Raw genomic sequence first — 23,832 nt, 5'->3', positions numbered from 1 at the left:
AGCTCAGTGCATTACCTCTGCTGTACTTCGGTTCAATATCACTTAATGCACTACCAATAATAATAATAATAATAATAATAATAATAATAATAATAATAATAATAATCATCATCATCTAAAATCCAGCACCTTGGTTGAGTGGTCCCCTGTAGTGGGTTTTCTTTCAGAGGGACGTGCGTTCCATTCCCGGCGGTGTCAGGGATGTTAACAGGTGCTAGTTAATTCCTCTAACTCCGATGTTCGTTTTCATCTTAATACACATTTACATGCAACACATCGCAATACCAACCGCCAGAGAAACACGCAATAATGAATACAGTACAGCCTTCTAAATAGGGTTGGCGTCAGGAAAGACATCCCGCCGGAAAACCTGGCTTAATCTACAGAGGGGCGACCCGAAGTAGTTGGTAAATTTTAAAAAAAGGCTAAGAAGATCTACAATGTGCAGACATTTTGGTTTGACGTCGTTTTAGGCCGCTTGTGAGTTAGATCCGACGTTACGTCTTGCTCTACCTTACCAGATGACCGAGATACCGAACTCTGCTGGGTGATCTCTTGACGAGATGTAATTAATATATCGAGTAAACGACGAATGTATCACCAGCTATCCTTTACATAACGATGTAGTACGACAAGAGTGCCGAAAGGATGTTTTCCACTGTTTATAAATTCGGTTACATTTACTGTTACCTTTAGTTGCGAATGTCGAGAGATTACTACTGATTCCCTTGACCAAGATGTCACCGAACACGTCCAACTTGCAGTTACAAATTAAACCTAAGACACCGAGTAAGTTGGCCGTGCGGTTAGGGTCGCGCAGCTGTGGGCTTGCATTCGGGAGATAGTGGGTTCGGACCCCACTAACGGTAGCCCTGAAAATGTTTTTCTGTGGTTTCCAATTTTCACACAGACAAATGCTGGGGCGCACCATAGTTAAGGCCATGGTCGCTTCCGTCCAACTCCTTGGCATTCCTATCCCATCGTCGCCATAAGTCATATGACTGACTGTGCGACATAAAAAAAACCAATGGCAGGATAGGGTTAGTCTCTCGGTGTTCGGGCAGAAACTCACATGTTACTCGGAGGTCCATGATTAGATTCCCGGCTCGTCCATGTATTTCTCTTGTTAGCAGATTTAACTTCTCACTAACACAGGTTTTCGGCGACGATGGGATAGGAAACGGCTAAGACACGAAGGAAACACCCGTGGCCTTGAGGTACAACCCCAGGATTCCCCTGATGTGAAAATGCGACACTCAGAAAATCATCTTCAGGGCTGCCGACGGCGGGGTTCGAACTCATCATCCCCCGAATACAAGCTTACATAAACAGCTCATTCCACGCAGTGAATTCTTTCGGTTCCAAGGAATTTAATCCTCGTCTGAGGGCTATAACGGCATTTAGTCAACCGAGGAGCTGTCGTCTAATATGAAACAGAAATTCGAACGAAGAAAGCCAAATGCATGTGGGATTCTGAAATAAAATGTCTTATCTCTGCGGTTGGGATTTCACGTAAAACAGTCACAAAAACTACAAGCTTGGTTGAAGAAAACCAAACAAATTCGCCCTTGCTATTTTGTACGCTTTATTTTTGTACCGGCAAGCCATTCCTTAAAGGTTATTCCGATGAAATTTTCCTACCGTACAAAAATGATGCTTTTTCGGTTCAATTCTATGTAACAATTCAATAAAATTTGTAATATTATCCAGATATATCTCGAAATTACCCTCCCACTGCGTCGATTATACTCATCACCTGTCGGCCCAGCAACAATCAGGATGCAACCTGGGCACAGTAATAAATACAGATTCCCTGTACCTGTATATTAAAATATGTAAGATGCGTGGCTTATCATGGGTACGATAGGGAAGTTATATTTAAATTTTCACAACCGATGCGGATGACATGGTAAAGCCTTGGGGCACCACATTTCTCGGCAATTCAGTCAACTATTTATTTAGTTATTCATATACTGAAAACATCAAGCATTCCTTTATAGTGATATGACATTTCGAGCCTCTCACCATGACACCAAAGTTGACTCATGGAGTTTGTCAGCGAAAGACTTACTGTGATTTTAACACAGATTTTCAAGAATGTGAGAATTCTGGACCCGTGGAACAGGATTATAATTATAATCGTCGTGCGCCCATTTGATTTTCGAGTATTTTCGTCAAAAAAATAGATAAAGAAAAACTCAGAACCTACTGAAAACCAAACCAGTTCTATATTTATAACCAATCCAACGAAAAGTAGTGTCATTTTGTTTGATTTATGAAGGACATAGGCATCCTTACGTGAAATATTTTAGTGAAATAAGGCTTCATATGTCTGTATTTAAAGGTCAAAATTATTGTAATGGTTGAGGGAAGTAGTGCTGTCTGAGTAGTGGTAGTATGAAACAGTAAAATGAGCAAGATAACTGAATGGTTGGCGGGGATGTGCATGAATAAATCTATCAGAAAATATTTTTTTAAATCAATCAATTTTATGCAGCAAGGTCTAGAAGTGTAAGGAAACAAGAAAAATATATGTGGAAGAAACATAAGTAGAACTGAAAAGGAACTTCACACACACGCGTTAACGTATTAAACGGAGAACGGAATACTGTAAAACCACGGAGAAGAACAAAATTATGCGGTATCAGGAATGAAGGAAATTATTTGGAGGGTAAGTGCCTGTAACATTCTGTTTCTTTCTTGGAGCAAATATCTTTCTTCTTCAATACAAAGTTAAATCCACGGATAACGTCGGGTAAAATAAGTAATCGTCATGAATAAGTTAGACTGTCACCTCATGTTCTAATGGTTGCCACCACAGATCTCAAATGCGAACAATCCATGTTAACTGATTTACTGGCATGTTAAATATTGCTCTAATACTATTGCAGGGTTTCTTAATGATCTCAAAAACTTGTTTATAAACCATTCAAACGTAAAAATAATTCATGATTAATGGAGTTCATGTCTTAACATGGCTGGATGACCAAACGTAAAGAGATGACATATCGAAGATGTAAGATGAGAATAAAGAATTTTTCTTGCCGCATTACGTTCTATTTAAGACCTTTTTTATAATCCAAAGGAAGGTCGGATGATCAATTATCCGCGATTTAGAAAATAACGTACTGGAAACAAATCTTCAGCGATATAGCGTACGGTCACACTTCTATTTCTCACTAGCCACTGCAGTAGAGAGAATAGATTCTTATTTCTAGCAAATAATTCTGCAATATTAAAAACAAATGGTCTTTGAGGTGTTTGGTTGGTTCGTATCAGAGCCCAAGAACTCGGAAGCAACTTGCTCACAGGCGCCCGTGTTCGAGACGACCGATAGCATATCGCAACATGAAGAACAGGCCCTCATTAAGTTTGGTATTCCAAATATTTTCGGCACTGTTGAATACTTAGAATACCAGACTTAATGAGCACTATTAAAAAAAAACTTTACAAATAACTTATGGCCCGTTAGTGTGTTACACAATCCACTCGCGATGCATTCCACGGGCAGGAAGAGTTTGGTTTGATCACGGTTACCACGCGATTCAGGCACTAGGCAAGCATTTGGCTATTTACCTCTGGGGCATGAAATAACAGTGAAATAGGTAGATCTTTGTAAATTGAGTGGTTTTATCTTTATTTTTACGTGGTTCCATTTATCTCTAAACACGCTGATATATTTCACAATTAGGCTTAGGACATAGGTTTTCAGCCGGTGTGCCGTGGTGCAACTTGACTGACCTCCAGGGGCGCCGTGGAGTTTTCTTCATTAGCGACAAAGAAAATTGAAAATTAACCTTATTCATAATATTTCATGCACATTGTGCGAAATTCTATACTATTATTATTATCTCTAAACAGAATGAGAGAGGAATGTGTAGCCGAAATTCTATCACAGCGACTTTTGATAACTAGTTCGTGTATGTTTACCGTCTTCAATGTACATTCCAAAAACGAACCAAAAAGGTGGAATAGTACTTAAATTCCACACTGCCACTAGAAATCTTAGGTCCGACTGCGTCAGTGCTCATATTTCATAGACATAACTGTGTTGAGAATTAGAATAATGTAAGAGTTGATGTTGTATGTTCAAACCTTGGTATCAACTTTAATATAAAACTTCGATAACCTGTGTTAATGTGAAATCTACAGGAATGAACATAGTTATTCGGACCGAGGATTGGGATATGAGCCATGAAACTTCAAGTAAGTCAAACTAGCATGTGGTTTACAAGACCCCACCAAAATCTAGGGGGGGGGGGGAGCACACAACTTTGGCTTTCACATATCAGCACGTTCGGTTACTAAGGCAGGTCGTATTCAATCAGTACAGCTAGTAGATCCCGATCTAGACGAGGACGAGAAGATTCGTCGTGCCGACCACACAACACATCGTAATCTGCAGGCCTTCGGAATGATCAGCGGTCGTTTGGTAAGTCATTGCCCTTCGGGGTGGTGGTGGTGGTGGTGATTGTTTTAAGAAGTACAACTGAGCAATAATTCTCTCTTAACATTAATCGTAGAAAAAGTCGAAGATTTGAGACACCTCCAAGAAATGAAAGAACGAAGAACAGCTTGAAAATGAAAGACTCCTTATACCTCACAAACGTAATAACGCCGGAGGTCAAAAGAGAATAACGGTTGACCAAGGAAGGCCCAGATAAAAAATATGAACGTGAGGAGCCTAGCACAAGTAAATGGAAGCAATACAAAGGGTCCTGATCACGAACTTGTGCTCCCAAGTTAAAGGGATATAAATCACCCCTTACGACACGTAAAGAATACAGTGGATGTACTCCACCGCCATCACCCGCAGTGGGAGGAAGAGCACGAACAAAATTAAAATTAGACTAAGACGAAGGTGACTTTGAAATGGGCCATGAGAGCGTATGTCAGTTCAGTAACCTATGTCAGCCATGAAAGATAGACACCGACATGTTTACTTAGTCACGACTTCGCACAAGCTGAAAGATCTCTGTGGTCTGCCAGTAAGTCGAATGTGTGAAGTGTTGCCTATAAATTGTGTGCAGATTTTTACGATTAAAACAAACGAATGGTCCTGTGGGACTTTCGAGGTACCATCCAGGAATGTTCCATGAATACTGAGGACGACAGTCATTAGTGCATAATGAACATAAGAGATCGCGTTCACTTCCGTTTCTCAGTCTAGTGTCACTACGAGGAACTGAATCTGGATATCCTAATAGTAAAGACATCTATCCCATTATCAAATACTAGCTCGGATTCGAACCATTCAATTGACAACTGATGGTGATCGGTCTAATCAACCTAATGTGGTTTACGTACAATGCAAATCTTGGAAGTGAAGAAGACGCGGCAATGTTGGAACAATGACAGTGGTAGCAACGCTGGGGACGAGACAGATAAGAGGGGGAGCGAGCAGTGACCTCGTAGCACACACACATACACACACACACAGCTACCACGTGGCAAAGCATCTCATTCATGAGTCCACACAACTCAATGGTAACAGCATAGAAAGGAAATGAGGGAATTCTCATGTAGGCCTACTTCACACACTCAGTGAAAAACCTATTAGATGTATTGCTACGTATAGCATTATACAGTCACTATTAAGATTGATTGTATAGCCATGTTATTGGAACCTGAACCTATAACATTGCAAATTCTTAGTTCATCTACTCATGTTTCCAATACACATCCAAGAGGGCAAATGTTGCTACTTCATTAAGAATGCAATATCCTCGCAATTGTCTCCTGGAACTGGTAAGAGTAAAATATAACTTCCACCGAAGCTTCAGTCTCATTATGGTTGAGACAGTACGAAGTTATAAAGGGGCCCGTAGTGCCGCTAAAGGATTTTCTGACTCGGTCAGGAAAGCAATGGCAAACTACCTTATTCCTCATCTTGCCCAGTAATCCTCATTTTAGCACCGCCTTCTGTGATTTCGTTATAACAGCGTAATTTAGGTGTTGTTTGGGGATCCAACCGGCTTATCGGCTAATAACCAGACAGACAGTTGCCGAGCAGGGTGGACCATTATCATTATCATTATTACTATTACTATTATTATTATTATTATTATTGTTGTTGACAAGTATCATCTTCCCACAGGGAATTGCTGTGTCAATCTTTATGTTGAGGATAAAATAAAAGTTTTTTCCTCATGAGTGAAAATCCATACAATCCTATAACGATTTTTTGTAAGTGGTTTAACGTCGCACCAGCTTCTCATTCTCGATGGGATAGGAAAGAACTAAAACTGGTAAAGCAGAAGCCATTGCCTAGTGTAAAAACAGGAAATCATGGAAAACTACCTTCAGGACTGCCGGTGGTGGTATTCGAACTCACTACTGCATATCCCGAACGGAAGCTAACAGCGACGCGCAGCCAACTCGCTCGGTGTGTTGTTTGGTACTCTCTGTCAAACGCTACTTTGATGTACATGCCATGAGCGAGACATAAATCAGAAGTGTAATTACGTCTTGGAAATAGCAAATGATAACAGTGACGTAGTTGAGACAAGCATCTTTTCGAGTATACAGTGCTAGATTGCACGATTACACATATTAATTCGGTATGATATTGCTCATTAATAATACTGCTGATGATTGCGTGCGGCCTCCAGAAAGGCCTGGTGTAGGTCTTTTTATCCGATTTCTACGAGCGACCTACTCATCCGGGTGTGTGTGTGGTAACTATGATCAAGAGGTTAGGAGAGGGTGAAAACAGAGGCGTCGGTACGAAGCCTACTCCTGTAGAATAACACCAACAGGTCTACTCGAGGCTTATCACCATCCGACGGAGGAATCACGAACAGCGTCATATTCCCTCATTCCATATGAAAAATGGGGGAAGGTTTGGAACAAAACGCATGTTTTCGGCACGTAATCCAGTGATGAGACATTGTATACCAACTTGTTTTCTACCCTGGTGGCCAGCATTCTGATGGTAAACATTTTTTTCACCAACGGGACAAACCAAGTAACCAAGGCGTCAGACCATATAGACTTTACGCCTGATCATGGCCACTAGACCCGCGGTATACTGCAGCTAGTGGTAAACAATGGGCATATTTTAAATATACAATGTTCCATACATGTAATTTCAGTCATATAACAAAAAGGAATAAAGAGCCATCTTTACACTAAATACCATTTGTATGTATTTCTAGAGAAGGAGGCAAAAAGTCCCTGGGGGGAATAGACTATAGAACCCTTTACACTCCGCTGTCTTGCGGGTGGCCAATATGAGGCGCAAGGGGTTTCCCGACTTTGAGGCCTTTTTTTCCTTTTGGTTTTTCTTTCTTTGGACAGACATGACTAGTCTAGGTAATATTTACCAAGAATCAACTTGAGCTATTCAATGTAAAGCAACCGGTCATTTATTTCCTTAATATCTTAAGTGCTCAGTTTTAAACGAGATTCCTTTATTCTTTCACGATCTTACTACGCATGTTCCCCTACATTCGTAAGAGGATTTTAACATAATAATAATAATAATAATAATAATAATAATAATAATAATAATCTACATACACGAGACTGGTGTATTTGAGCTCCGTATTAGAGTATATGGAAGCCATAGCTTAGGCTCAAAAGGCCAGCACTTGTGCTGCCTGAGCCACTCACCCCGGCAAAATACCAAGTACACCCAAGGAAATAATTATCTCCATGTTTTTACTCTTAGTTCAGAACTCATAACCTTTTATTTCTCCTCTACGTTACACGATTCCGCATTCCAAACTGTAGCTATAGTTAAATATTCGAAGAATTATTCTGGATAATGTTTTAAATACGGTATGTGGATAAGTGTGCCGGTCCCGTGGTATAGGGGTAGGTGCCTGCCTCTTACCCGGAGGCCTCGGGCTCGATTCCCGGCCAGGCCAGGGCTTTCTACCTGGATCTGAGGGCTGGTTCGAGATCCACTCAGTCTACGTGATTACAATTGAGGAGCCATCTTACTGAGATGGCGGCACCGGTCTAGAAAGCCAAGAATACCGGATTCATCGTGCTGACCACACGACACCTCGTAATCTGTAAGCCTCCGGGCTGAGCAGCGGCCGCTTGGTATGCCACGGCCCGTCCACGGCTGCTGCACCATGGGTTCTTTTACGTGGATAAATAATAGAATGGTAAGTCGAATCATTTATTTCTAATTTTCTTCTGTTCGCTCTAATACTATACAAGCTGAATGTATTTTAATTTCATTGTTTTAAAATGCCATTGCTCTTTAAAAATACCCGGGATTAGTAAGAAAATACTAAACTACGGAACATACATGTATTACGCCCTATGTACGAAAATAAAAATGACCAATCCTGACCATAAATATTGATCAATAGCACTTATATAGGAATATATTTTTAATTTCCCTTTATAGAAAATCATACCATGAGTTTTGATTTCAAAAGATAATGCACGCGTTAAAACTGGGAGAATTGTAAAACTAAATTAATTAAAAGGTCACAGACTAGGATATATTTCCTTTGTCTCAAAAGAATGGCTGAACAAAGTAAATGCGAATTAGCAGCCTGGGGATTATATACGATTCTCTTCCGTTATGTCCAACTTGGATCTTTCAATACGCTGCTGTACAAAAAATAAGCACAAAGGTGTCTTAATTTACCACACAACAAATTACTGTAAATTCAGTTCATTTCCTGCTGAATAATCACAATTGTTTTTCAGCCTACTCCTCACAAGTAATTAAAACAGCGAACACTGCGTTAATGGTGCTGACATGCAAACGGAACATAGCAATTAGTTTCCGTAATAGCAGGTGTGCACTCTGCCACTACCTGTATAGTTATAATTACAGGACCAATGCCTACTAAACATTTCACAGTGGACACAAACAAGTACGCAAAACCGTTCACAAGACATTTACAGAAATTACTGTTAAGTGCTGCAATCACTCGGTCGTACTTACAACACACGCGTCATTGTGTTATCGGGAGACACTGTCAAAGGGTACATTTATTACAGATCCGTTTATACGTCTTGACATCAGCTGGGCTAAGTAGCTCAGACGGTAGAGCGCTGGCCTTCTCAGCTGAAATTGGCAGGTTCGATGCTGGCTCAGTCCCGGTGATATTTGGAAGGGCTCAAATACGTCAGCCTAGTGTCTATATTTACCGGCTATTATTATTATCATCATCATCATCACTATCCGTTATTTAATCGCTGATTATTGCTTTCTTCCGAATTTTATTTTAAAGGCAGGTTGTTCGTAAGAAAACCAGTTGTAGTATCACAGTAAGGATAGGTCTATATTACATAAATTCGTAAAAGAGGAAAGGCACCATTAGTTATCTACTACTACTACTACTACTACTACTACTACTACTACTACTACTACTACTACTACTACTTCACATAGTATGTACAAGCGTTCAGAATGCTCACATGCTACGTATTATCTGGTGGTCCAATTATTTCAATGTGGGTTGATACAAGTCTGACGAAAATTTTGTGTTTTACAATTCGCTTTACGTTGCTTCGACACAGATAAATCTTACGGGACGATGGGATAGGAAAGTGCTAGGAGTGGGGTGGAAGCGGCCGTGTCCTTAATGTACAGTTCCAGCATTTGCGTGGTATAAAAATGGGAAACCACCGAAAACCAACTTCACGGCTGCCAATAGTGGAGTTCGAGCCCACTATCTCCCGAACGCAAGTTGACAGCTACGTGACCAAACCGCGTAGCAACTCGCTCGGTACGATGGGAATGGCTTTTGTCGCGATCATCTCATTTTTCCCCACCTGAACCCCTTTGGTCAAGGAATGCGAGCACTATGAGCGAGAGCTAGTGTTCCGCCATGTGCGAGTAGTGTTCATTTTCAGTCTTTCTGCAGTCCTCTTTTCCTTACCCGTTACAGAAGGCTATGTCTACCCGTGTTGCAGATTTACGGCCGTGAGCACTTCGGAGAACTTTTTCTTTTGCTTGATTAAAATGTAGGCGAATGTACGCCATTACACATTTACAAGTTTTCCTTCCGTTTAATTGTCAGAAGAGCCGCTTTTTTTACTGACAACCTGAACACAAAAAGCTTTTGCGTCTGAAACTGAATCTTTTCTATTCAACTAAGATTCACCCTCGGATTTCCACGGGGACGGCTGCACTATCACATGCAATTACTAGTGTCTTGGAGGTTGACACTAGACATCAGTGATATAACTGGGTGCACGCCTTGTGCGGACGAGAAAAGTGGTAAAGGGCAAAAATGATCTGTCAGATTCATTACACGGGCTACCTATTTTTTTTCAGTACGTCCCATACCCAGTACTTAGCTATCAGTGAGTTTTTTAATGCTCTGAGGAAAATATACATGAATTTAAACACTGTAAGGCGGCCAGTATTGTCCTTTCTTACATCCACCACAGTCCTGGGCAGACTAGCAGCCAATGACCTTACAAACCTTCTAACCATATAAAGTCTTTCAATTTATTTAAAAAATACGGTAGATGGAACCCTTATACGGTAGTCTTATAACATTACTGTTACTACTTGCGCTAACAGATGGTCAGAAACACTGTAAACGTGGTCTCCGAGAAAATTATCAGTCCCGCATCTTCCTGCTGCTGGAGTGGAAAAACAAATTATTCTAAATCTAAATCCAGTGGGATACGAACCCACACCTCTAGTTTATGGACATTGGCCAAAACTCAATGATCCTCAACAGCTGGTCATGACACAAAAGCAGTAATCGTCATTAATAGTTTCTACTGGCGTAACCGCAGTGTCCCTTAGGCTAACTTATTCAAAACATTTTATGAAGAACACGTACGCAATGTGATTATATCAATTCTGAAGATTTGGAGCAAAAGGCTGCATAAATTGCACACTCTTAGAGAGAACTAAGAAGTCCTGAAGTATGAGAGGTATGCGGTGAGCGGAGGCCAGCGGGATGCGGCTCAAACATTGATTATCGAATTTTTGTGTGAGGTGTTCGCCCAAGGTCAATGAACCCTGCCGTGGAAAGGAATGTGGACCCCGGAGGACATGTGCAGTGTATCTAGCACCACCTCTAGCTCCTGCCGCGCCGCACCGCACCGCACTCGCACAGACTTCTTACCTGCTAAGTCTCCTTTTTCCCTATTCTACGAAATATATAGAATACTACCGCCAGTTTAGAGTTGGGTTGTATTTCAGAATATACATAAAGCAATTCCCATAAAGGCTATGAAGACCCTTGGAGGAGTAGAATATAACCGTTTCCACTACCCGAATCCTCAATACTTATGTCCAGTTTTACTATCTGCTGGTAAAGTATCGTCCGTGTAAAAAGTTGTGGACTGGGCGAGTTGGCCGTGCGGTTAGGAGCGCGCAGCTGTGAGCTCGCATCCGGGAGACAATGGGTTCGAACCCCAATGTCGGCAGCCCTGAAGATGGTTTTCCGTTGTTTCCCATTTTCACACCAGGCAAATGCTGGGGCTGTACCTTAAGACCACGGCCACTTCCTTCCCATTCCTAGGTCTTTCCGTTCCCATCGTCGCCATAAGACCTGTGTGTATCGGTGCGACGAAAAGCAAAATAGCAACAACAAAAATGTATATCTGTCCGACCACTCCGAGTAGCGCTACCGGCACCTTATGAGTTATTGGCCGCTTCGGGGTGCAGATAAGACTTTACTCGCCAGGCAATTCTTTAGGGCTACACATTGGGCCCCATTAGCTGCATTTTATGTAACATACCACTTATATTAGCTCAGTATGTTGATACCGCAACAGTGATTGGTACTGTATTGCAGGTTTTTAATCATCACTATTCTATTGTTATCATTGACATATTAGAGACATTGCCATTACCTTGCGCCTAGCTATCTCAGATTATCCTGGTATCTCTAGACCTTAGAAGTTCCTTTGGACTATCGTAAACTATTCAATTATCAGGAACTACCGGTGTATGATTATTTAGTAATGTTAGGGTCCTTGAATTATCTGAATTTCTCTAGTCACCATATTACAGATTCCGTTCCTTGCTTACACCCAGGGAGTTGGCCACGTGGTTAGCGTCGTGCAGCTGTGAGCTTACATTTGGAAGATTGTGGGTTCGAATCCACCGACGGCAGCACTGAAGATTGTTTGCCGAGCTGAATGGCTCAGACGGTTGAGACGCTGGCCTTCTGACCCCAACATGGCAGGTTCGATTCTAGCTCAGTCTGGTATGTGAAGGTGCTCAAATAAGTCAGCCTCGTGTCGGTAGATTTACTGGCACGTAAAACAACTTCGGTGGGACTAAATTCCGGCCTCGGCGTCCCCGAAAACCATAAAAAAGTAGTTAGCGGGACGTAAAGCCAATAACATTGAATTTAATTATTGAAGATGGTCTTCGCGATTTCACAAATACTCCAGGCAAATGCTGGGGCTGTACCTTAAGGCCATGACCACCACCTTCTGTTTTCCATCGCTGCGTAACCGAAAACCTTCGAGATGTCAGTGCGACGTTAAACCACTAGCAAAAAATGTTACATCCTTCTGACTGAACTTAATACTTGCCAATTATGCTTTCCGAGTTGTTGCAGTCCTATTACTCTCCCGCGTACAGTGTGCCGCACACAGGTTCTCTCAAACATTAGAGGAAAATCTGCATGGGTAAGCCTATAATTTCAAGACCTATTTGGAAATTATCTCTAATGGATTTTTCAAGATTTCATTCTAACATGTAATGATAATAGTACATATATCAGGAAAATACTTTATATATGCGCACCTTAGACAGAGTATTGTGATTAAGCATAATTCAATATATTATCAATAAAAGGAAACGTGTAGAACTAAACGAGGTCACAGAGCGACTGTAGTTTAAAATAGAGGATTGTGAAAACGCTTATTTAATTCACAGGAGTTTGGAGACAGACTGCTCAAAGCCAAAAGTCTATAATGAAGATATATGTGCATGGAAGCATGTAAAAGAGTTAAAAACAACGACGGGGAACAAACAAACTGAATTTTAAATTAATGGAGAGCTAGGAGTGGGAAGGAAGCGGCCGTGGCCTTAATGAAGGTACAGTCCCAGCATTTACCTGGTGTGAAAATGGGAAACCACGGAAAACCATCTTCAGGGCTGCCGATAGTGCGGTTCAAACCTACCGTCTCCCGAATACTGGATACTGGCCGCACGTAAGTGACTGCAGCTATCGAGCTCGGTCGTAAATAATAATAGCATTGAAGTTCAGTCACTTTGCGATTTCTCTCATTTACTTAGTTATATAAAATTGATCACGTCGAAGTTCTGACAAACAGCATCACACCACAATATAATGCAACAATGTTTATATGCTTAATGCCTATATAGCAATAATACCACAATGAATGATTTAAGTTTTTACATTAAAAACGCTAGACGTAATAACCTTCGTAAATATATACAATACTAGCATTACAGTACGTATATGGAAAGGTAAAAGCGATGTGTATTTGTAATGATTACCGCCCTATCAGTCTCCTATGACACACCATGAAAATTCTTGTGCGTGCGACTGATGCCCGAATTCGTAGCACTGTTACTAGCTTTGTGGCTTTGTGAATGGCAGTGAAACGACTGACACGATCCATGCTGCTCGTTTGCTGATAGAGGCATTTGGAAAAAAGGGCACATGGCATTTCTGGAGTTTGAAAAGGCATTCGACCGGATCCCACACGAATTGATCTGGTACCCACTTCGTTCCCATTGTGTTCCTGAGGCTTATGTTCGCTGGGTACAAGTCCTTCATACCAACACCACCAGCTCTGCTCTCTGCGCTGCCGGTATAACTCAGACGTTTAGCACTCGAGTAGGCGCTCATTAAGGCTCAGCTTTATCACCGTTATTGGTCATTCTCTGCATGAAATAAGTGACTTCAGATATTCATAACCCTCGGCCATGATCTCTGCTTTATGCTGGTGGTGATGTTTTGCTGGCTAGTGAATCTCGGAACAGACTTTAACAACTTGTAAACCAGTGGAAAGAACGGCTGTACGTATTCGGACTGCGGTATAACCACTCAAGGATTGTATACCTGGAATCTGGCACCCAGACAAATAGCACAATTCTGGCCAATGAAATTCCCTGCGAGTTCAGATATCTTGGTTCACGCCTAACAGTAGATGGTGACAAGTTCCAGGATGTTCAAGCTCAAGTAAATGGCGGCATATTACAAGCATCTTTTGTGACAGGAAGTTATCTCTGCATCTGAAGTCAAAGACAAACCGCACGACTGTCGACCCAGATAGCTCTCTATGGGAAGGAGCGTTGGCTTTAAGACATGAGCAGATGCTTCATACCATGTAAATGAATATGCTACGATGGTCACTGGGAGTCATGCTGCTTGATCACATCAGGAATGAAGCCACCCGCGCCTCAAAGTCGCTCTGATGCAGAGCAAGGTACGAGAGAATAGGCTTCGTTGGTATGGGCACGTGGCCAGAGCTGAGCCAACATCCATTGCGTAGCAAGCTCTTGCACTTCACCCTGCTGATGGACGGAGACCAAGAGCAAGGCCAAGAAAACGCTGGATTGACTGTACGTGAGGATATGCGACATGTGAGCATACGACCTGCTGATGCCATCGACCGGATGAATTGGAAGGTCCGATGTACAATTATGGCGGGACACCGCACCTTCACGGGAAAATGACAAGGAAGAAGTGCAAAACGCGTTTTCTAGCCGTCCTTGGTTGTGCTCTTTTGTGTGATGGATTCAATGCCAATGTAAAATCATGAAATTATTAGTCTTTCCATGGTTCGAAATGTAACAATCTACCTGTGAAACTGTCAAAGGAGGATATTTGACGTTCACTTGTCTTAGGAAATTACTCGTGGATGGGTGGCCTTTCTACCAGAGAACTGCTCGATCTACATCTAGCTGCGATGTCATCTGCTCGAGGTGAGCTCAATTGCACAAACTTGCTGGTACTGCCTTCGAGATGTACAAGCCGTACTCCTTCTAGAGTATCAAGTCCATCAGCTGATAGACTGAGGCGGTCTAAGCGGGTATTACAAGTTGTAATACCTGATGATTGGGAGCTTACTTTGGATAACTGTGGCTGTTAAAAGTAGAAATTTATTGCATGCTAGTTCTCTACACTTGTAACTTTAGGATTTGCTTGAAACAGCTCTTGTTGAGATAATGAGAGTTCATAGTTCGGATTAGGTAGGTTATCATCACGTGGTGAGTAATGAAAATTCAAAGGACATAATGCTCTTTGTGGAAGTTAGTCTTTGCACTGTTACAGCGTATGTTTCATTAAATTTATTTCAGGATGACCCAATAAAGGCACACACAATCCTATTCAAAACCATGAACGGCCACACTTCCTAATAGCTGTCTAAGTCTCTCACAGCAGGATTCCAGCCGGACAGTCTTTTACATGAAGGAAGTTCTAATCCCATCTGACAGGCCTTTCACTTTTGTTCACCAGTCCAGCCACCCCCACACAGCAACAACGTACGGACAGTTTGAACACAGGGCTACACGCCACACAACATACGATGATTGTTACTTGGTTCGACTCCAGAGACAGTCCAGTAATTCAATGTCACATGCAGTGAACAACAGCAACAGCTCAACAGTTTTTAACAACGACTATTAACACAGATCCAATTATACTCACGACAACGGCTTCATTCGCCGACTCATGACTATTTCTCAGTCCACAGACCTCGGTGGGACACTAACGACAACAACTATCGCCTTCAGCCCGGCCACCGAACCACAACACACTGACCGTTGAGAACGTGCTGCCCTTCATGGAATACTGTGGTTAGCCCTACAGCGGCCGCCTTTGCTCACAATAATAAAACACTTAAGAATTTCTGAGTGAACCCCACAGCAGTGTACCACTCTAGAAGTGTGTTATGTATAGATTTAATGATACTACAACCTCTTTGGTGTGGTCATTTGGCGAGCTATTGTTTTGTTGTTGTATGATACATGACGAATACAGTTTGTGGTGTTACCCGATTGTGTTTTTATTGTCTACCCACGTATTAATTATATAATATAATATAATATAATATAATATAATATAATATCATATAATATATAATATAATATAATATAATATAATATAATATAATATAATATAATATAATATAATATAATATAATATAATATAATGGAAGTTTCGTTCCTAAATTTTTCAACCTTTTGACTTCGTCTTTACTACCTCGGCTAGGCAACTCCCACGAAAGAAACCTCGCTTACTGCGAAATCTATCAGTTTTGGATGGAATAGTTCAAGTTCCAGTTACTCCTCTTCCTATGCCATTTAAGGTCAATTAGAATTATTTTATTCGGTTTACGTCCTGTTAAATACTTTTAATGTTTTCGGTGCCGGAAGTTCGTCCCGCAGTAGGTTATTTTACGTGCCGGTAATTGTCACCGTTGTTCTATAACACCTTTTTTTTGTTTGCTAGTGGCTTTACATCACACCGACACAGATACGTCTTATGGCGACGATGGGATAGGAAAGACCTAGGAGTTGGAAGGAAGCGGCCGTGGCCTTAATTAAGGTACAGCCTCAGCATTTGCCTGATGTGAAAATGGGGAAACCACGGAAAACCATCTTCACGGCTACCGACAGTGGGATTCAAACCCACTATCTCCCGGATTCAAGCTCACAGCCGCGCGCTCCTAACCGCACGACCAACTCGCCCGGTAATAATACCCTTTTAAGATTGCGAACACCACCCCCATACGTATTAATATAACAGCACCATGAAATCGAATAGCTTTAATAAATATTCTTTAAACACGAACCAGGTTAAGCATATCCTTGAACTTGAATGTTACACAGAATTTCAGTGATGTTCAGGGAGAATTTGCTTGTAACTACACCTGAAGTCCTACACATAATAATCTGTTAATCGTCATTTCCTGATATATTTCCTAAATGGGAAAGCTTTATCGCACAGGTCATAGACAAACATCAGAAAGAAACGGTCCGCGGTATTTATAATATTTTGGCAAGTTCTGCTTCCCAAAAACCTTTGTAGTTTTCCTTTTCGAACAAAGTTCTATCAATACAAGTTCAACAACACCCATATTATAGGCTTAAATAACCTTACTTTTTCTGATCACGTCCACGCTGATTTAAAAGTGGTTATATGCCTTGTTAAGTGCTCATTTTCTTCCAACATATAACAACGAAATTTGTTGGAAAAACATTCAATTGTTGGCTTCAGCTGCACGATTTTACGACAAACATACAACACTGCCGACACTCTAGAGGGAGGGTTCGACCACGCGATGTTGCTGTTGCAGCATTATTAATTGTTGTAGAATGGATTCGTTCATTTTTAAAATCGTTTTACAATTAGCTTTACGTGGCACCGGCACAAGATAGGTCTTATGGCGACGATGGGATAGGAAAGGCCCATAAGTGGGAAGGAAGCGGCTGTGGCCCTGATTAAGGTACAGCAGCAGCATTTGCCTGACGTGAAAATGGGAAACCACGGACAACCATCTTCAGGGCTGTAGAATGTAGGGTTCGAACCCACTATCTCCCGAATGCAAGATCACAGCGACATGAACCAAACGGCACAGCCACTTAATCGGTCTCTAATGTTTCTAATAAGAAAACTACCGACAGCATGGCTTTTCAGTCAATAACAAAATTCCACTGTACCCAATAACACCCTCGGGTTATATTAACAGCAATATGCTAGTTGGTTCAACGTCCAGTAAATCACTTAACCGTTTTCGATAACCTCAAATGGCTGTGTAATAATGGAATAATTAATACCCTCCGTTCGGTTCCTCTGGTTGGCGATCATCAGTACTAAGCAATATGACTAGTTACGGATTGATTACGTATTATTTAAAACTGTACCAATGGTCCATAAGAGGACATCTTCACACACCGGACGACCAATCTGTATTTCTACATCAGCCAACTTCACTCAAAAGCAATTTTAAAAACAAAAGTTCTGTGCTTTGAAATTCAGAATAAATCATTGCACGACATTGCCAATTTGTCTTCTTTACAACTAGCTTTACGTCAGCCGGCGCCGCAGTGTAGGGGTAGCGTGCCTGCCTCTTCCCCGGAGGCCTCGGGTTCGATTCCCGGCCAGGTCAGGGATTTTTACCTGTATCTGAGGGCTGGTTCAAGGTCCGCTCAACCTACGTGATTACAATTGAGGAGCTATCCGACGGCGAGATGGCGGCCCCGGACTAGAAAGCCAAGAATAATGGCCGAGAGGATTCGTCGTGCTGACCACACGACACCTCGTAATCTGTAGGCCTTCGGGCTGAGCAGCGGTCGCTTGGTAGGCCTTGGCCCTTCGGGGCTGTTGCGCCATGGGGTTTGGTTTGGTTTTATGTCGCACCGACACAGATAGGTCTTACGGCGAGAATGACATAGGAAAGGGCCATGAGTGGGAAGGAAGAAGCCCGAATTAAGGTACAGCCCCAGCATTTGCCTGACGTGAAAATGGGAAACCATGAAAAAGCATCTTCAGGGCTGCCGACAGTGAGGTTCGAACCCACTATCTCCCGAGTAGAAGCTCAGAGTTGCGCGCCCCCAACCACACGGCCAATTAGCTGGGTGAAAATTTTTCATCGCATCTACCTAATGTAAGATTCATTTATTTAATTGTATTTATGTGACATTTGAGAACTAATGTTTATCTCGTAGTCCCTTAAAAACACATGAAGATGTGGCCAACCACTTTTCTTCAAACGCCGGCTGAGTAGCTCAGGTGGTAGAGCACTGCCATTCTGAGCCGAAGTTGGCGGGTTCGATCCCGACTTAGTCCAGTGGTATTAAGATGCTGAAATACGCCGACCACGTGTCGGCAGATTTTCTGGCACAAAAAACATTCCTGCGGGACAAAATTCCGGCACCTCCGGGTCTCCGAATACCGTAAAAAGTATTTACTAGGACTTAAAATCATTATTATGACCACTCGCATTCCTATAGTTCATCTTAATCAGGGACAAATGCTTTTCGCACCCCCTGAAGGTTGTCCCGTTGTCCCGTGGACAATGGTTTTCATATGAACTAGATGTTATGCTTTCACGACCTCGAAAACTGATGTATTCCTAGAAATATCCCACAATGTGCAAGTACAATAAATCATGCTGTGGCAGTGAAGCTAGTAGAACTTCCTATGTGAAATTAGAAAAATAAACCGCCTCCACTTGTGCATGTCAACTGAATTCTGAGAATCGCTTAGAGCAGTACTAAAGAGAAACTGACGAAGTGACTAACTATTGGAATTCAGAATAATTAATTTCATTTTATGTATAGGCCTAATTTGACGTTTCAGAACTGATATTTTTCGACTTGGCTCTACATAATCTTGAGGCACCCCAGACTACTGTGGTGCACGTGATGGAAAGCATTCCCATATATTGTAACATCGCACGACCTCAGCAGTCTATTGTAAGTTTTTAGATTCAACTATACCTGGGCGACAATTTCAATTTTCCATTCCATTCTCACCGATCCTGGACCTTTCCTCAATCACTGCTTCTGCTGTTCTCCTAGTAATGACAAACTTCAGAGAAGGATTAGAATATCGAACGTTAGAACTTTTACAGGTGAACACCTAATTAATACACCAGGTAACATCTAAAAACAGAAGAAATGGCAAGCTGATGATATCCTAGTCTTTCAAAATTCGCTGACCTTGAAAGTGTTTGAATTACCTATACCGGGCCCAAAAATCCCTAACTGTACTGCCAGTAGCGTTGGTGCTCTATATAACAAAACTTACACTTAACAGAATGGCTTAGTCCTTAAGATCAGTAGTGAATTATTATTTTACAGCGGAAAGTCAAAATCACTTACCTTGATAGATATTCAGCACCTGCAACAAAATAACCGGAAGTTAGCAAATACATATTCAATGGCAGTATAAAAAAAACAATATCTACATCTACAACTGTATTAAAGGACTATATATTTTAATGAAAACCTAGCCACCGGAGAAAGCAATTCATGCTGGTCCCAGTCCGTATAAATGGGCTGGATTTATGACTGGTTGCCGAGCCGTGGTGGAGGCCCAAGTGTCAAGCAAGTATCTCCAGTAAGCATCGAGAAATACTCGAATTCAACCCAGCAAATTATACATTTTTAACCCTTAGGGAGATAGTTTAGTTTTATGTCGCCTCGTTCTCGCCTAACTCGGGTAAAGAATGGTAGCCCCAACAGGAGGATCCCTGGTCATTCAAGGATGGGGAATGGTCTTAGGGTTAACACCGCAAATCAGTTTGTTTTAAAATGTTGACAATTTGCCTCGGAAGCCAGTTAGCAAGGCTACAGACATACTAAGGTGCGAGACACCAATGCAGTTAGGTGCGTACAGTATATTAATAGAACACTAGACTTCGTGTTTTTTAAATATATTTAAATGTATTTGACAATAACCGAGACTGACGCATCTGGTAATGGATTTGCAGCAAGTTCGTAAGGTCAGAAACTTAATACGTACGATTTTGTTACTTGCTTGTTCTTTAAAGGGGCCTAACATCTAGGTCATCGGCCCCTGTACGATTTTAAATCCAGAAAATAACCTTAATGCTTATAAGGTACTTCAAAGGATTTCGTTGTTATGTTACTTGTGAATACATTCAATTCCTGCCGGCAGATCCATGAGTGTTTTACCTGTTCTGATGGTCAACAGTACAAGTGTTGATTTTTCATGTGGCTATTAACAGCCTGATTATTATTATTATTATTATTATTATTATTATTATTATTATTATTATTATTATTTCGAATGGCACAATAAGGATACATTGGTAATTTAAATATTACAATAAGCTATATGAGGGATTTACAGATCAGGTAAATTACAATGTAATGTCCAGTGTATTCAACCAGTTCACAACTTCATCGGTGGCACTGTGTATATCTTGAATAGTTCCTTCAAACCATCTTCTTGGGCACTCCGTAGCAACGTGTTGGATGGTCTGGGGGACATTGTTTTAGTCGCAGTATGCGTTTTCAGCCTTTTCCCACTTGTGAAGCCAGAATTTGCATCTTCCGTGGTTTGTCCTAATTCTGTTTAAAGATGTCCACGCCTTTCTAGGTAAATTTAAACCAGACGGAGCTTTATATGAATCGTTAATTAAACCCAGGTGATCAGGATTTGAAGAAGACCTTTCTTCTTTCCAGGTCTGGTCAGCATTAAAATGTGATTTAGTAAGCCTTTCTCCCAATTTCCATGATGGATTCCTTGATTTCAATCTCACTGGTTTCTGAAATTTGCAGTCCTGATGTAGGGGTAGTTGAGGGTTGCTGCGACATTTCTTCCATTCTCTTACCAAAGCCGTTTCCCTTCGTATATGAGGGGGTTGGATGTTTGATAATAGAGGTAGCCACTGTAGGGGTGTTGATTTGATAGTGCCAGATATTGGCCCCATTGTGTCATTCAGTTGGATATCAATGTTTGCAGTATGTGCGCTGTTAAGCCACACAGTATTCAGCCACTGTATAAAATAAAGCGAGGGCTGAAGTTCGTACAACCGATGCGTATGCCCCTCAACCTGTTCCACTAAGCTTATGCAATATGTTGCACGTTATCTTTTCTACGGTATTTTGAAGACGCTGTTTATACGACAGTGTCCGGTCCGTTGTGATGCCCAGATATTTAGGTGCTGTCTAGATGGAAACAGCTAACATCGGTTTTATTCAGATTATGTTTAAGTCGTCACGTATTGAAACATTTGTTCAATGTATGAAGATTCCCCCATAAGTACAATTTCTGATGTTTTGAAGTCACTGGATTGGGCAGTCAGATCTATGTCATCTGCATTTATGAATTTCCTGGAAGCAGTTTCTGGAAGATTTGCAGTGCAGATGTTTAACAGTAACGGAGCAAGAACTGAGTCTTGTGGTAAGCCATCATTCAGTACCTAAGGCTTGCACACGCTGCTGTTTAAATGCACCTCAAATACTCTATTGCACAGCATGTTGTTAAGAAGTGTCGAGAGGGTCTTACAGGGAATAATGTTCAAAAATTTCAAAATCATTCCTTGTCGCCAAACTGTATCATAGGCTGATGTCAAGTCCGTAAATACTGCACTGGTCTTGTCTGAAAACAGTTCTCAATACGGAGGTTGAGCGCCAATATTTCTTCACAGCAGCTTCGTTATGATCGGGACCCGGCTTGTTCAATTGGTATGTGCTGGAAGGCTGTAGATGAGATTTGCAATTAGCTTTTAGCATATGCTTATGAGTGCGATTGGACGATAATCTTCCCGACAGTTTCCACTTTTTCCAGGCTTTAGAATGGCTACTATTTTAGTTCCCTCGAGCAGCGATGGAAATCTACCAATTCTTAAGATATCAAAGAATTTAACCAACCAGTCTAGAGTTCTAGGACCACAATGTTTTAGGAACTGTGGATGTATTTCGTCCAGTCCAGCTGCTTTGCCTGGTTTAATTTCTTTCAGAACTGTTGAGATTTCTGCAACAGAGAATTCTCTTGAGAACTGGGAGGTTGCGTTAGCCAGGGATAGTCTGGTTCTTAGCCTGGTAAGTCCTTGTAAAGCAGAACCCCCAACGAGAGAGGATGGCAACTGCAGTGTGTTTCTATAGTGGAGCATAGCGTTGGGTTTGGTTCGTGAGTTGCAGGGATGCTAGGGACAGTTCAAACACCCACTCCCCGAGCAAGTCGAAATAATAATTTATGTTAAAATCTCCGACCCGACCGGGAATTGAATCCGGGGCCCAGTACACTGACCATTCAGGCAAGAAGCCGAACAGTATAAGTGTGAAGGTATATGATAAGTAGTCGAGAGAGCATCGTTCTGCTTTGCAAGGCCACACAAATTACACTGTACAACCTTCCATCGGCAGGGTGAAGAATTTTCAATGGTCAAATTCTGAGCAGAGTCATACGAGGCAGACGACATTAATGAAACAATAATAGCTGGCTAGAAGAGATTAAGTAAGTGATCACCACATAAACAGCAGTATACCAAACTCAACGTTGGTGTTACACCGGTTGCAGACAGTGGCTGTTGCAGCAGGTATAAGGACATGCCATGGAAATACTTTGTAAACGTAACTTATATAGTATAAGAAAGAACCGTATGATGATAATAATAATAATAATAATAATAATAATAATAATAATAATAATAATAATAATAATTACACCATTATACACCGTTATGTCTTTCTGCGTTCAGTCCACAAGCCTTTGCGAATAAACTAAACAACTCTAAAATCCTCTATTTGTAACTAACTCTGTAGCCTCATAGTTCCATACCTATTATACTTAAATCATTAGAAACTGAGTCTAACCATCGTCGTCTTGGTCTTTCTCAACTTCTTTTCCCCTCCTTGACCAGGTCCATTATTCTCCTAGGTAACCTATAATACTCAACTCGCCTCACATAACCGAAGCCGGTTTATGGATACAGCTTGATCAACATAGTTTATTCTTAGCCGTTATCGCCTCAGTCAGAGTACCCGTCTGCCATTGTTCCCACCCGTTTGTACCAGCAATCATTCTCGCTACTTTCATAACCCTTACTTTTCACTTATGAAAGAGATATTCTGAGTCCACCCAGCTTTCACTCCCGTAACGCAAAGTCTGACTGACCAGTGTAAATATAATTTCGTCCGGGAACTAAATTCTTTCTTTTAGAATTCTCTTGATAGCAACTGCGGCCTCTCTGCATCAGCTTTGCTGCACTTTGATTCAATCGCATTTACGAACAACAATCCTGCAAGAACACACCTTGAAATATCTACCCATTCCAGTTTCGTATTCCCGACCTGATTCAGTTCTCTTACGTTTCTTCCATACTGACTTCACTTGGAAATGGTAATTTCCACCTCATACTCACTGCACTAATTTTCAGTTCCAACATATTAGACTGCAAGTTTTCAGTACAGTGCCATTAAGG

General features: G+C 41.4%; 1 long non-coding RNA gene across 1 annotated transcript in view; it reads right to left on the bottom strand.

Moving 5' to 3' along the window:
* LOC136875289 (uncharacterized) overlaps window positions 1-23,832 on the bottom strand; it is a 340,845-nt gene that overhangs the window by 190,411 nt on the left and 126,602 nt on the right. Inside the window, exon 4 of the long non-coding RNA XR_010860419.2 lies at window positions 19,760-19,778. This is a non-coding gene — a long non-coding RNA (uncharacterized lncRNA). The remainder of the gene's footprint in view (window positions 1-19,759; window positions 19,779-23,832) is intronic.

This window comes from Anabrus simplex, chromosome 1 (assembly GCF_040414725.1).
Source record: "Anabrus simplex isolate iqAnaSimp1 chromosome 1, ASM4041472v1, whole genome shotgun sequence".
Lineage (NCBI taxonomy): Eukaryota > Metazoa > Arthropoda > Insecta > Orthoptera > Tettigoniidae > Anabrus > Anabrus simplex.
The sequence above is the reverse complement of the archived record's forward strand: the minus strand, read 5'-3'. Positions and strand labels throughout refer to the sequence as shown.